The sequence below is a fragment of the Perca flavescens genome, chromosome 15 (genome assembly GCF_004354835.1).
Source record: "Perca flavescens isolate YP-PL-M2 chromosome 15, PFLA_1.0, whole genome shotgun sequence".
Lineage (NCBI taxonomy): Eukaryota > Metazoa > Chordata > Actinopteri > Perciformes > Percidae > Perca > Perca flavescens.
The window spans coordinates 32,420,757-32,435,287 of NC_041345.1; the positions used below are offsets into that span (position 1 = coordinate 32,420,757).

Sequence of the window (14,531 nt, forward strand, 5' to 3'; positions counted from 1 at the left end):
AGGGCGAGTTCAGACACAGGTGACATTTAGATTTACAGTTCACGCCCAGCCCAGCATAGCAAAAGCAATCAATCACTCCGCAGCTGTAAAAGAAAAAGCCTTCCACAGAATAACCTTAATCTGTTATTAGAGTTTTTATAAGTTGGTTAACTGATGGCAGCCCTAATAAATAAGCTCTATTTTTACATTGGTGTGTATGGGATGGAATGCTCAGACTCGGGAGGGCAGGGCCCAACTGACAGACTGGCAGCATTCACAAAGAATTGCCTAGACCAGAGGTCGTCAACGTTTTTTAAGCCAAGGACCCAAAAAAAAAATTCAAATAAGTGACAATCTTCGAAAAAAGTGACAAAAACATTGAAAATGAGACAAAAACATTGAAGAAAAAAAACAGTAGAAAAAAGAAAGGAAGAAAAGGAAAGAATAGGTTAAAACAAATGACAAAACCTTCAAAAAAAGTTGACAAACTTCAAAAACAGATACTCAAAAACTGAAAAACTTGGAGAAAAAAAGACAGTAGAAGTAACTGCAGCCTTGTAACTGAAAAACATTTTGCAAAAAATGTCACATACCCCCTGCAGTCCTCCAAAGTATCCCTATGCAGACACGTACTCCCTGCAGTTCCCCAGAGTACCCCTAGTGGGACACATACCCCCTGCAGTCCTCCAAAGTACCCCCATTTGAGAAACACTGCTCTAGGCAATTCTTTGTGTCTAACAAAATGACAAATAACTTTTTTTTGAGGTCGGGGAGCTTGTTGTAACCACGGAGTTATGGTCATTTGAATGGATCATGTTGCTGTTGTAAAAATAATACATTAAATGTAAATAAAATCAAATAAATATGTTTGCATACCATAAAACTTGTTAGCCTGAGTAAAGGTCTTTATGTTAAATGCATCAATGCCTGCCTGATTTTGTTATGTTTGTCTGTTTCATATCATTTGTGGAAGACATGTTTCAGAAGCTACCAAATAAAACTGGAATCTATTCAAATAGCTTATATTTCCCAGTACAGTAGGTGTATCTCAATACCTATGGAAAGGTACTTCTAACCTATTTAAACAGTACCCACTGCACCTTGGATTTCATTAAGGTGGATATGTTTTTAGTGTTTACTCTGTACCATTTGTATTTTATTGTATGTATGTACGTTATCAACATGTAACTTTGCTGCTTTCTTGGCCAGGACACCATTGATTTATAAAGGTCAACTATAAAATAAAGTAGCTGTAATTGTAGGTTTACATGAGGAAGACTACTTCAATTATTATTATTAAACAGCCTGTGTCACAGCCCGGTCTGTGACCTCTGGGGCCTGTTTCACAAAACCAAGATAAGGGATTAAGCTGGGATTTCCCCGTTATCCTGGATGACTTAAGCCTTGACTTGGTTGCAAGGAGGTTCAATTCAATTCAATTTTATTTATAGTATCAAATCATAACAGAGTTATCTCGAGACACTTTACAGATAGAGTAGGTCTAGAAAGGAAAAACTCCCTTTTAGGAAGAAACCTCGGCAGGCCCAGACTCTTGATAGGCGGTGTCTGACGGGGCCGGTTGGGGGTGTGATGAACAGTGGCAAATAATAGTCATAATAAAGATAATGGAACAGTGACTTTGAAGGTAGGTGTGGAAGTTCATGTCGTAGCATGTAAACTCCCCGGAGTCCTTTAGTTAGTCGTTAGTAACAAGCATTTCTGGGACAGGATGCATACAAAAGGAAACAAGAGCAGAGTGTTATAGGAAGGAAGGAACTTCCCCGGCAGTCTAGAATTATAATAGCATAGCTAAGAGAGGCAGGTTAGCTTAGAGAGAGGTGCCGGATCTGGCTTTAACTCTCCCTTGCCGGATCGGGCTGTACTGGCCTGCCTCCCTCTACTCTCACTATATTATTGATTATAAGAAAAAAAAATCTGATGACTACGAAGAGAAGCAGGTGGGCCGGGTTAGGCGGACGCTGCAACTCCTCACTCCTTAACTATAAGTTTTATCAAAGAGGAGGGTTTTCAGTTTACTCTTAAAGGTTAGAGAAGTATGTTCCATCCCTGATTCACAATGACCAGAATGGTTCTGTTCCAGGATGCCAAGCATTTCATAATATATGCAGATTATTAAATATATTATATGAAAAGAATGATGCTAAAGATAACGCAATCCTGTCACTGTATGCCGAAAAGGCCTTCGACAGGATTGAATGGAAATACCTGAAGATTTGGGTTTTTGGGTGACAATTATCTTAAATGGTTGAAGCTCCTATATACAGATCCAACAGCTGAGATATTGACAAACAACCAGATATCCCAACCATTTAGATTACACAGAGGCACGCGACAAGTTTGCCCCTTGTCCCCTCTCTTATTTTCGTTTGCTATTGAGCCACTAGCCCTGGCCATCCGTCAACATCCAAGAATGCTAGGGGTGAAAATAGAAGAAACAGAGCATATAATTTCACTCTTTGCGGATGATATTATTATTTATGTGTCCAATCTGGCATCATCTATACCAACACTAGTTAGTGTAACAGAATCTTTTGGGAAATTCTCTGGATATAAGGTTAATAACTCCGAATCCACCATTTTGTTTTTAAATAAGAATGAGAGACAAAACCCACAGATTATCACGCTTTTCTCGGCTTCTCAAAAGGGTTTTACATACTTGGGGATCAATATTGTTCCAGAAATTGAAAATATTGTCGCCTCTAATTATGATCTTTTAGTACAGTCTGTTACTGAATCTCTGAATCGATGGATGCCTATGCCCATTTCCATGTTAGGCCGCATTAATGTTCTTAAAATGTCAATTTTACCAAATTCCTCCATTTATTTCAATCTATTCCTCTCCCCCTTTCACAATCCTTTCGTAAACTCAGAAACCTGTTCTCAAATTTTATATGGATCAACAGACGTCCAAGACTACGGCTCTCCCTACTGTTTCTTCCCTATGATGGCGGTGGACTTCAAGTCCCTAATTTACAATGGTATTACTGGGCAGCACAGCTACGTACAGAAATGTTTTATTTCTCTGCTTCTGATCCTCCAGCATGGCTTACTATTGAACATACTACAACATCAGGTCTACCTCTTCAGTCATATTTGTATTCTACTCATTTAAAAAAACTTAAGAAGCAGACAAAAAAATATTTGTAAAAAATACCCTCTGTTTGGCATGAGGCCCACACCTATATGGGGGATGCACCCAAACTCTCTCAGTTTGCCCCAATATGGGGTAATGATATCTTTGTACCTGGAAGAGCGGATGGTGGATTTAAACAATGGTCTAACAGAGGTTTATGTAAAATAATTGACCTATACATAGATGGGAATCTAATGACCTTTGATCAATTGGTTTGTAAATATGACTTAATACTTGCAGTTAAGGAGTTTCATAAGATTGCAGGCTCACTCCCTGGATAGATCTCCCATGTCAGCTTTAGAGAAGTTTATTGTAAGTAATAAGGATGCTCGAGGTCAGCTGTCAGTATTGTATGGTATGTTACGATCCAATTCGGACAATTCCCACTGTAGACTCAATGCATGGAGAGACGACTTAGAAATAAATATTACAGAAAATGAGAAATGCTTGTCTACAGGCACAAACAAAGACTATTAACACAGCACTAAAACTCATACAATACAAGTGGCTACTCAGAACTTATGTGACATCTGTAAAACTACATCGCTACAACCCTAACATTCCTAACATTCCTGACAGCTGTACTAAATGTAGTGATAGTGTTGGCACTTTGCTGCACTGCATGTGGGAATGCCAAAAAGATGTAACCTATATGGTTTCACATGTTACTAATATGGTGGTTCCACTTGAGGCAAAGCTCTGAATATTAGGTATTATTCGCAAAAAATGCACCCATGATTGATCTATCCTTGCTTCAGGCTAGGAGAGTGATTGTATTGAGGTGGAAAAGTATGGACGGCCCTACACCTGGAATATGGTTACGGGAAATGGCGTCATGCTTGGCACTGGAGAAATTAACTTATGTTGCCAAAGGGAAACTAAATAAGTTCACAGAGATATGGGACACTTTTATGCAGTTCCTAGAAAGTGGCCAGACTGAAATTAATGATTACATTTGAATGGCGGCGCTTGTGAAAGCTGGCATGTCTCTTATAAAATAAACAGGACCACTATTGATTGGAATTGGTGCATCTCTAATTGGAGGAAGAATTAAAAAGGCTGTCAGAATGGCCTTGAGGTTAAATGAGACCTTGGTAATACCTGAATAGTAAAGGTTCAGGTTAATACCTGCTAAATGGGACAACTGCCACCTGCTGTTGTAAATTTCACTGAGTAGAGTTGTAAAAATTCCAAATTTGACTGTTCAATTAACTGTCTCAGAAATAATTACGATTAACAATATAACTGTCTCTTTTGGTCAAATGTATTTATTTATGTATCACTTTTCGAACAAATGAATGCCATGATACATCTTTTGTTATATCAATGTAACGTGACCCAGATAATGTAATAATACAAGTACACAAGTCTATAAAATAAACCCTGCCTCTTTATAATAAAAAAACATTGTATTTTGTTCTTAAATTAATATAAAATTGACAATTACCATCAACAGTCATGGACTTTAGGACCTTAGCTTATGTCAGCAATTAATTGCGGTTAAACAAAGAAACTGTGATTACGTAAAAAAATTATTGCGTTTAGATCAGGCCTAGCATTGAGTAGCAGTAGCAAATGAAATGCTGTCCTAAAGAACTGTTTGTACATATACAAAAAGTTAAACACTGTAATTTTTTTATTTCACATATTACTGGCACCACAGTGACGTTTGCTGTCAGGCAGCGCCATCTACACTTACAGAGTCCTGCTGTTCTTGCACCACGTGTAAGTATGCAAACAAAACACTCAAATGAGTAAACTCTAAGATAAAGGTAGAAGAGGGTTTAAGCAGTGATAGAGTAGTAGTGAGAGAGGCTAAATCAGTCACTCGCAATGTCGTGATCGCAACAATTCAAGCGAATTCAACCAATCACCATGAATTTGGTGCGACTCGCAATTTTGACCAATCACCGCAACTTAACCGCAAATTTGATTTGTCTGTGTGTTGTTATCTGTTACTGTGCTTTCCTGTGACTATTTGAACATTAAACGGTATAACTCAGAAACAAATGTATTATATATTGTTTATTTATTCTATGCTTTTTAAAATTGTTAATGCAAGACTTTTACTTGTAGCATGAGTATTTTTTACAAAGTATTGCTACTCGAAGTAAAAGATATGAGTAGTTGTTCCACCCCTGGTTACCTGTAGGGAGGCCAATTATCCTCTCTCCATGAGCTCCATGACCACACCAAGCTGTGTTGACCTGCCAGAGGGCATTTGACCCTTGAAGACCTCTAGGACGGAAATAACATGCGGGCTGGTGGCTTGACACACCATTACGATCTCACGCAGCAAAGACTTCTCGGTCCTGTGTGTGTTTCTTTGCATTATGAGTAATTCACACAACTTTATGTAATTATGAACAGGAATCCCTTTGTAAGCACTTACCCCTTGCCCTGTAGAAGCAGTTTGATGGCTACATTAAAGCCTCACTGATGATGCCTGGCTTTGTAGATTTGTCCAAAACCCCCAGAGCCAATCTCCTTGGAGTCCCCGAGGCTGGATTCTTCAAAAAACTTTGCCATAATTCACTGGAGGAACAAATTATTGGTATAATCAAACCCTTAGTCCAGTTTAGACTAGGGATGCGGTCCGATGCCGTGTGCATGTACTCGTACTTGTAGTCAAAAAATTGTTCCGATGCTACCACAACCGATAATACCTCATAGCAATGTGACAATAACTTCTCTGTCAAACAGAAGAGGAGCAATGCCAATCATTTGGAGATTTTGGGCTGTAAAAAAATAACTAGGCTCTTGCCCAATGCATGATTGCACTTGACAACCAGCTATTGACAGTCGTTAATAACAGTGGGTTTCCACGTCTTCTCAGTGTACTGGAGCTGACAGATTCCCACCCGTCACCACGTCACAGAAACCGTGTTTCCAAAGAAATCAGCAGCCTGTTGCCTGTAAACTTCTCCACTAATATTAGTAGCGGCGTAGTGGTGTTAGCCCAATGTCTCTCATCAGCTTACAGTTTTTCCTCAGTCGCTTTGGTGCATTTCTTAGATCAAAAGTGCAATTCTTGATACTACAAATTCCAAATCATCTAGTCACTTGTGGAATAATTAAAGCAATTTCTTATTCCTTTGAACAAATTGCAATTGCTTTTGTACATATTGCAATTGATAATGTACAATGTCCGCTTTTTTCCACATTTTCAATTGCTCATGTCATGTTGATCAAAATATAGTAGATGGTTCTCTGTTGAATAGTCTTACCCCTCAAAACATCTAGGCATTAGTTTCTTGCATAAGCCATTACATGCAAAATTGTTGAACTATTTGTCCTAAACTGTCAAGCATAGTTTTACACATTTCTATTAGACCTTTTGTACAAAAACATGAATTGATGAATCCTGCAGGTGAAATTGACCCTCACTCATGAAGGAATGTAAAGTGTTAGTTCAACCAATAATCAACCAGGTGTCTAAATTGCTCACAGGTGCATTTCATGAACAATCAGTTGGCAAGCATATATAGACAGCCCACAACACAGAGTTGCAATTTCCCAATAATAGATGGACCAGGAAACGAACAGGGTCAACAGCCAAGAGGAGGAAGAAGAGCAGCAAGGATGTGTGGTGGAAGGCAAAACAGAGGAAGAGGCAGAAGAGGACATAGGCGCATATCTGATGACATAAGGGCCACTATTGTAGACCATGTTGTCAATCATGGCCTTACAATGGCTGAGGCGGGTCGAAGGATGCAGCTGAATATTGTGAGATCAACCATGTCTCAATAGTTCAAACATTTCAAAGAGAGAACAGGTATGTCCACCAATGTACAGTGCACTGTTACTGCATATAAGCAGTATACTGTATACTTCATACAATGCTTCATATTACAGTAGTCCACTTGTGTTTCACAGCATACAGAAATGTACTCTATACAGATACATACTGCACCTTACATGCACCCACCTGTATGTTTTAGAGTAAAATGTGTGTTTGCATAGTTTTGGTCTATGTGAAATTGTTCGATGCAGCACTGCATTTTTCCCCACATAGGACTGCAAGATTACCTCAAACCGGTGGCAGAGGATGCCTTTTCACACCTCGACAGGAGGAGGCTATTTGCACCATGGTCCAAGCAAACAATGCCATGAGACTCAGGGAAATACAAAGGACCATTATAGACGACAACGATGTCTTTGAAAACATCCATACTGTTAGCATCTCAACCATCGACAGGGTGCTGCATAGAAACCAGATGAGTATGAAACCGCTGTACCATGTACCATTCCAAAGGAATGAGGACAGAGTTAAGGAGCTACGCTACCAGTATGTACAGGTAAAACATATATGTATATAACTACTTTACAGCAACATTTTATAGTGATACATAGTACAGTAAGCATAAACTGCACACATTTCCATTGCTGTGGAAGGAACATGCAATATATGTACATTTTATGTCACTCTTCCTTACCAAAACAAATTCAACTGTGTGTTCTGGGATATAGCGTATAATGGAGTTGGACTCAAGTGAATCCTCTCACAACTTTGTAGACGTGGATGAGGCTGTCTTCAACCTGACCAAATGCAGAAGGCGGGGTCGGAATATCATCGGTCACAGAGCTACTGTGGATTTGCCACACACACAGATGACCCTACTGGCTGCAATGGATGCAGCATGTGAGGACATCACAGTAGACCTCTGCAGAGGATGATAAGGCATTCCAAAAGATTCTTTCCACATTTCATTGCAAGGGAAACTATCCGGTGTGATGTGGATGAGAATATGTGGGCCGACCGACAGGAACGTCTGGATGTGTAGAGACAGCACTAGAACAGTGCTGCGGGCAAAGTTGTGCCTTAGGGGTGTTTCCTGTGTTTCTTTCTAATTTAGTTTTTTTTTTTTTTCTTTGTGCCCCTTGTCTTTTTCTTACTGTAAATTATTTTGTTTTTTTCTTTCATAAAGTAGCACTAGTAAAAGCTGTGAAAAACAAAACCCTGTCCAGTCTCTTTCAATCAATAACCCACATACAGTAATATGTAAATGGTACTGTTCAAATTAATATATGCCATAGAAGTGCAGCCTTGTGAATTTTCAATACAGTAACTGTCATCCAAACTGTCGCCTAAGTTTACATCAGGTAATACTGTCAAAGTACACAGTAACATTGACAACATGCCTAAACATTTTGATGACCTTGTTCGTGAACAATGACTCAATGACTTATCATTCTGATGATACTGATATGATCATTGGCATGAATATTTACTTCTGAGAGACGTACTAAGGATTTTTAGTGACTGACTAGCTTTAGAAACATATCTATTGTATATTGCAGTTTGTACAAATTGTTCTGAGAAATGCACTTATTATTTTGCACGTTAGGGATGATGTGAACATTTTTTTTTTTTCACAAATGGGCTGTAACGAAAGCTCTCAGTGTGCAGTCTAACTGTTATACTGTAGTTTGCCACAAGTCTGTAAATTTGGACAAACTCTTGTGAACTTCTGCTGGCATAAACAAACCATCCTCTCCGCTCGATCAGTAAATCCACAAGGGTACTTAATATGCACGTGAATGACGTCCTCAGACTTTGCGTTCTTCATTCTTTCTAATCTTCACTCACTATTTTGATAGATGTTATTCATGATAGATAACATTTTGTTCAGTGACCTCCTCTCCACCACAGGTTTCTATCCAATGAGTTATTGAAATTGGTTCATACAGATTGTTTAGAGCCTGTCAGTACTAAAGAGTGTGGTTAGTATACTCTAACTTTCAGGAGTTTGCATGTCGTTTTGTTTTTCTGAGGAATAGCCATGACCACTATTTCCCCAGATGGCTGTTCATTGCTGCTTGCATCTTTAATTACCCCTATATAGTTCAGATATATAGATATAGTTGTAATCACCAAATTTGGTGAAGCCCATTCAAAATGTGTTTTATGTGCCCAAATTGAAAAACCGCAAACAAAAAATATCAGTTTTAACATTTTCTACCTTTTTCCCTGCTGACAGGAGCTCAGAATAAAATCTAAACAGTGTTGATGTACATGAGAGCCTCTGTCAGTAATACATGCAAACCTTTTCAGATCACTGTCATTTAAATGAGAGAGAAATTCTACAGAATATTTCAAATATTTTTATGATATGATTCTCTTTTCTTCCTCTTCAGTCTATGTGTCTGTGTACGTCTGATCTGAGGACAACGCCACACCCTTATAACTTCAGTCCAATCCAAAAAAAAATCAGTTATGTCAAAACTTGTCCAACAGGTGGTAGATGTCAGAAATTTTTTTTAATTTCCTTCTTCCTCCCCGTTCCCCGCCAGATGAGATTGGCTAATCAATGCTATTTATTACACCTGTGTTGAATGTTTAAATGTTTCTTGTGATCTAACCAGTGTCAAAAACCAATAAGTGGTTACACAGATTTTTTTTAATTAATTTATTTATAAGGATGACGCACATTAATAAACATTTCTGTAAATGTGTCAGCAGCTAATTTTCTACTGTAGATGTTTTAAAAGGCAGAGCAACAGGAAACGGCGAGACATTATACAAGTTAACATTTACAGACAGAAGACAAGATGCTAACAGCATCAGCAACAACTAAACCAAATAAAGTTAGTTATTATTATTATCACTTTAAATTCAAGCTGCTATCAATGTTAAGACATTTTCTGTAAAAATAGTAGTAGCAATGCAGGGCATAGCTAGTATTAACAGTAGTAGCAGTGCAGGGCGTAGCTAGTAGTAATAGTAGTAGCAGTGCAGGGCGTATCTACTAGTAATAGTAGTAGCAGTGCAGGGTATAGCTAGTATTAACAGTAGTAGCAGTGCAGGGCGTAGCTAGTAGTAATAGTAGTAGCAGTGCAGGGCGTATCTAGTAGTAATAGTAGTAGCAGTGCAGGGTATAGCTAGTAGTGATAGTAGTAGCAGTGCAGGGCGTATCTAGTAGTAATAGTAGTAGCAGTGCGGGGCGTAGCTAGTAGTACCTAGAGTGATGTCTTGTCTCTCTTGTGTCGTGGTCCTGCAGCACTCAATGCGGTCAACGTAAGTTTGTGGAGGTGATGACTATGTACAACACCACCAGTCCAACATACAGTCACACTAGCATCCGGAGACAGATGGAGATCAGTGAGTTATACTACACAACACAACATAACACACAAAGACACACACACACACGCACACACACAAAGAGACGCGCGCATACACACCAACCTGGTCTCATGTTGTATGTGCCCGGACCAAATGACGAAGCAGCAGGGGAAAAATAACAGAGAGCTATAATGATGCACTTGCCCGCTCTGCAGACCAGCCCGCTCTGCAGACCAGCCCGTCTTCGTCCTTGGGGACTTTAACTCATGTAACTTTTCTATACATCTGCCCACTGTTCATCAATATGTTGACTGTCCCACACGGTTAAATCGGACCCTTGACCGCTGCTACGGAAATATCCCTGAGGCATACAGTATAAAGCGGTGGGCAGACAACTCCTCGGAAAATCCGACCATAATGTAACGTTTTCTGATTAACTTTGTTTGAAAACTTTTGGGCACCGAGATAGTGCTGTTAAAGAAAACACAGGAATGATCAGAGAGAGCGCAACCACACCACACCACACCACACCACAACCTTGGAAATGTTCAGACCCTTGGAGATAATCAAGTCCAGAGTGTGCCCCTTATTGTGCGTGGGCTGTGTCACATGCTGAGTCAGTCCATAGTTCTCAAAAACACAACACAGTTCTTTGGTCCCTCGGTCCTGGGGGTTGTCAACATGAATGTTAAAATCACCAGCAATAATTACACGGTCAAAGTTAATACAGATTATAGACAACGGTTCAGTAAAGTCATCAAAGAAGGATGCACAGTATTTAGGTGGCCTGTAGATATTTAGAAATATAGGTCAAGGAGAGGACCTTAGCTGAAGAGCCACATATTCAAAAGAAGCAAAATTTCTATAAGATATTTGTGTACATTGGAATGAGTCATTAAACAAAATGGCGACTCCACCTCCTTTCTTATTCACTCTATTCTCACTCATAAAACTAAAGTTAGGGGGGGCTGACTTGATAAGAACAGCACCACTGTTATTATCATCCAACCAGGTTTCAGTTAAAAACATAAAATCAAGATTGTGCTTTATAATAAAATCATTTACCTGCCAAAGACCGGACTTTTAGAAAAGGCTAGTGTGAGTGTATTATAAAAATAATTATTGGTCTTATTTTTTGGGATAGGCTGTGGCTGATGAGGAATGGATGCTAAATTTGCTAAGTTTGCAGTTAATTGCTTCTTCTTACTTAGCGGATTCACCCTTCTTTTTCTATTACCTTTCACAACATAAATTGAGGAAGAATTTAATAAACAGGAAAGAGTCATGAGTGCCACTAGGAGTGCAGCCTGGACCCAGCATATATCAGTTGCATTTTGTACACAAACATCCTTATCAGTCTGGGGAGGAGGAGTTAGCTGCCATCCTGGCAGAGGTGCCTGGCAAACCTGGTTCCAGCATCTACCAGCTGCTTCATCTGGTCAGTGAACTCCAACATGGGGATTCAATTCAATTCAATTCAATTTTATTTATAGTATCAAATCATAACATAGGTTATCTCAAGACACTTTACAGATAGAGTAGGTCTAGACCACACTCTATAATTTACAAAGCCCCAACAATTACAATAAGTCCCTCAAGAGCAAGCAGTGCGACAGTGGTGAGGAAAAACTCCCTTCTTGGGAAGAAACCTCGGACAGACCCAGGCTCTTGGTAGGCGGTGTCTGACGAGCCGGTTGGGGGTGTGATGAACAGTGGCGATAATAGTCAAATTAATAATGGAACAGTGACTTCAATGGTAGTCGTAGTAGTTCATGTCACATCAGGGCGATGCAGGGCTTTACAGGATGTAGCGTGGCCCAGCAGAGCATGGATGGATGTAGCAGGAAGCTGCAGGGTTCAGCAGGAAGCAGCAGGAAGCTGCAGGGTTCAGCAGGAAGCAGCAGGGTTCAGCAGGAAGATGCAGGGTTCAGCAGGAAGATGCAGGGTTCAGCAGGAAGCAGCAGGGTTCAGCAGGAAGCTGCAGGGTTCAGCAGGAAGCTGCAGGGTTCAGCAGGAAGCAGCATGACATTGCAGGGCACCGCTGAGCTCGGCAGGGAGTGCAGCAGGACCACGGCGACAGCTGGAACCAGGATCTTGGTGCCAACGTTCTCCAAGGAAATACGCTGGGGGAAAAAACATAAGGACTCCGGGGAGTAAACTCCCCAGAAGCTAGGATTAATAACAAGCATTTCTGGGACGGGATACACACAAATAGTAATAGTAATAGTAATAGAAAGGGAGAGGAGAGAGCAGCTCAGTGTGTCGAAGGAAGGAAGTCCCCCGGCAGTCTAGAACTATAACAGCGTAACTATAACAGCGTAACTAAGAGAAACAGGTCATAAGGAGAGGTAGCTTTTTCGGGCTTAGAACTCTCCCCCTGCCGGATCGGGCTTGGCTGGCCTGCCTCCCTCTACTTTGTTATGTATTATTAATCTAACAATTATGAAGAGAAGCAGGTGGGCCAGTTAGGTGAACACTGCAACTCCCCACTCCCTAACTATAAGCTTTATCAAATAGAAGAGTTTTAAGTTCATTCTTGAAAGCAATTACAGTTTCTGCCCCCCGAACCCAGATCGGGAGCTGGTTCCATAGGAGAGGAACCTGATAACTGAAGGCTCTGGCACCCATTCTACTTTTAGAGACTCTAGGTACCACCAGTAACTCTGCATTCTGGGAGCGCAGTGCTCTATTGGGACAATAGGGTATTAGGAGCTCTTCTAGATATGATGGTGCTAGACCATTTAGAGCTTTGTAGGTCAATAGAAGGATTTTAAACTCAATCCTGGATTTAACAGGAAGCCAGTGCAGAGAAGCTAATACAGGTGAAATATGATCTCTTCTCTTAGTTCTTGTGAGAACACGCGCTGCAGCATTCTGGATCAGCTGGAGAGTCTTAAGGGACTTATTTGAGCAACCTGACAGTAGAGAGTTACAATAGTCCAGCCTGGACGTAACAAATGCATGGACTAGTTTTTCAGCGTCGTTTTGAGACAGGATATTCCTAATTTTGGCAATGTTACGAAGATGAAAAAATGCTGTTCTCGATGATTGTTAAAGGATATATCATGATCAAAAATAACTCCTAAATTTCTGACAGTAGTGCTGGAGGCCAGGGCAATACCATCCAGAGTAGCTATATCTGTAGATAATGAGGTTCGGAGGTGTTTAGGTCCCAGTACAATAACTTCAGTTTTGTTAGGGTTTAACATCAGAAAATTATAGGTCATCCAGGATTTTATATCTTTAATGCACGCTTGAAATTTAGCTAGCTGACTGGTTTCGTCTGGTTTGATTGACAAGTATAATTGGGTGTCATCCGCATAACAGTGAAAAGTTAATTGAGTGTTTCCTAATAATATTGCCTAGAGGAAGCATATATAAGGAGAATAGAATTGGTCCAAGCACTGAGCCTTGAGGAACGCCATGGCTAACTTTAGCATACTTGGAGGATTTATCATTAACATTAACAAATTGAGATCGATCAGAGAAATAGGACTTAAACAAGCTTAGTGCAATTCCTTTAATGCCAACCAAGTGTTCCAATCTCTGTAACAGGATTGAATGGTCAATTGTGTCAAATGCAGCACTAAGATCTAGTAAAACAAGAATGGAGAGAAGTCCTTTGTCTGCAGCAGTTAAAAGGTCGTTTGTAATTTTCACCAGTGCCGTCTCTGTGCTATGATGCTTTCTAAATCCTGATTGAAAGTCATCAAATAAACTATTGCTATGTAGAAAATCACATAACTGATAAGCAACCACCTTCTCAAGGATCTTGGATAGAAAGGGAAGGTTAGATATAGGTCTATAGTTTGCTAAGACCTCAGGATCGAGGGTGGGTTTTTTCAGAAGAGGTTTTATCACAGCTACTTTAAATGACTGCGGTACATAACCTGTTAATAAGGACATATTGATCATATCTAGTAATGAAGTGTTTACCACAGGTAACGCTTCTTTGAGTAATCTCGTTGGGATGGGGTCTAAGAGACATGTAGATGGCTTAGCTGAGGATATCCTTAACATAATTGTTGAAGGTCTATAAGATAAAAGCAGTCTAAGTATATGTCGAGACTAGTCGTTATTTCTAGCGACTCTGCGTTTAAAGGTGAACCGTTAGAAGTTGAGGGCAAAAGGTGACGGATTTTATCTCTAATTGTTGTAATTTTATCATTAAAGAAGCTCATGAAGTCATCACTACTCAGATAGAGCTGTGGCTATCTGTCAGCCTGGCTACAGTGCTGAAAAGAAACCTTGGGTTGTTCTTGTTTTCTTCTATTAGTGATGAGTAATAGTCTGATCTGGCCTTTCTTAGGGCCTTCCTATAGGTTTTGAGAC

At 39.9% G+C, this 14,531-nt stretch overlaps 1 pseudogene; it reads right to left on the reverse strand.

The window, feature by feature from the left end:
- Positions 1–12,692: 12,692 nt before the first annotated feature.
- On the reverse strand, positions 12,693–13,577 carry LOC114569253 (uncharacterized; annotated as a pseudogene).
- Between the last annotated feature and the right edge of the window lie 954 nt (positions 13,578–14,531).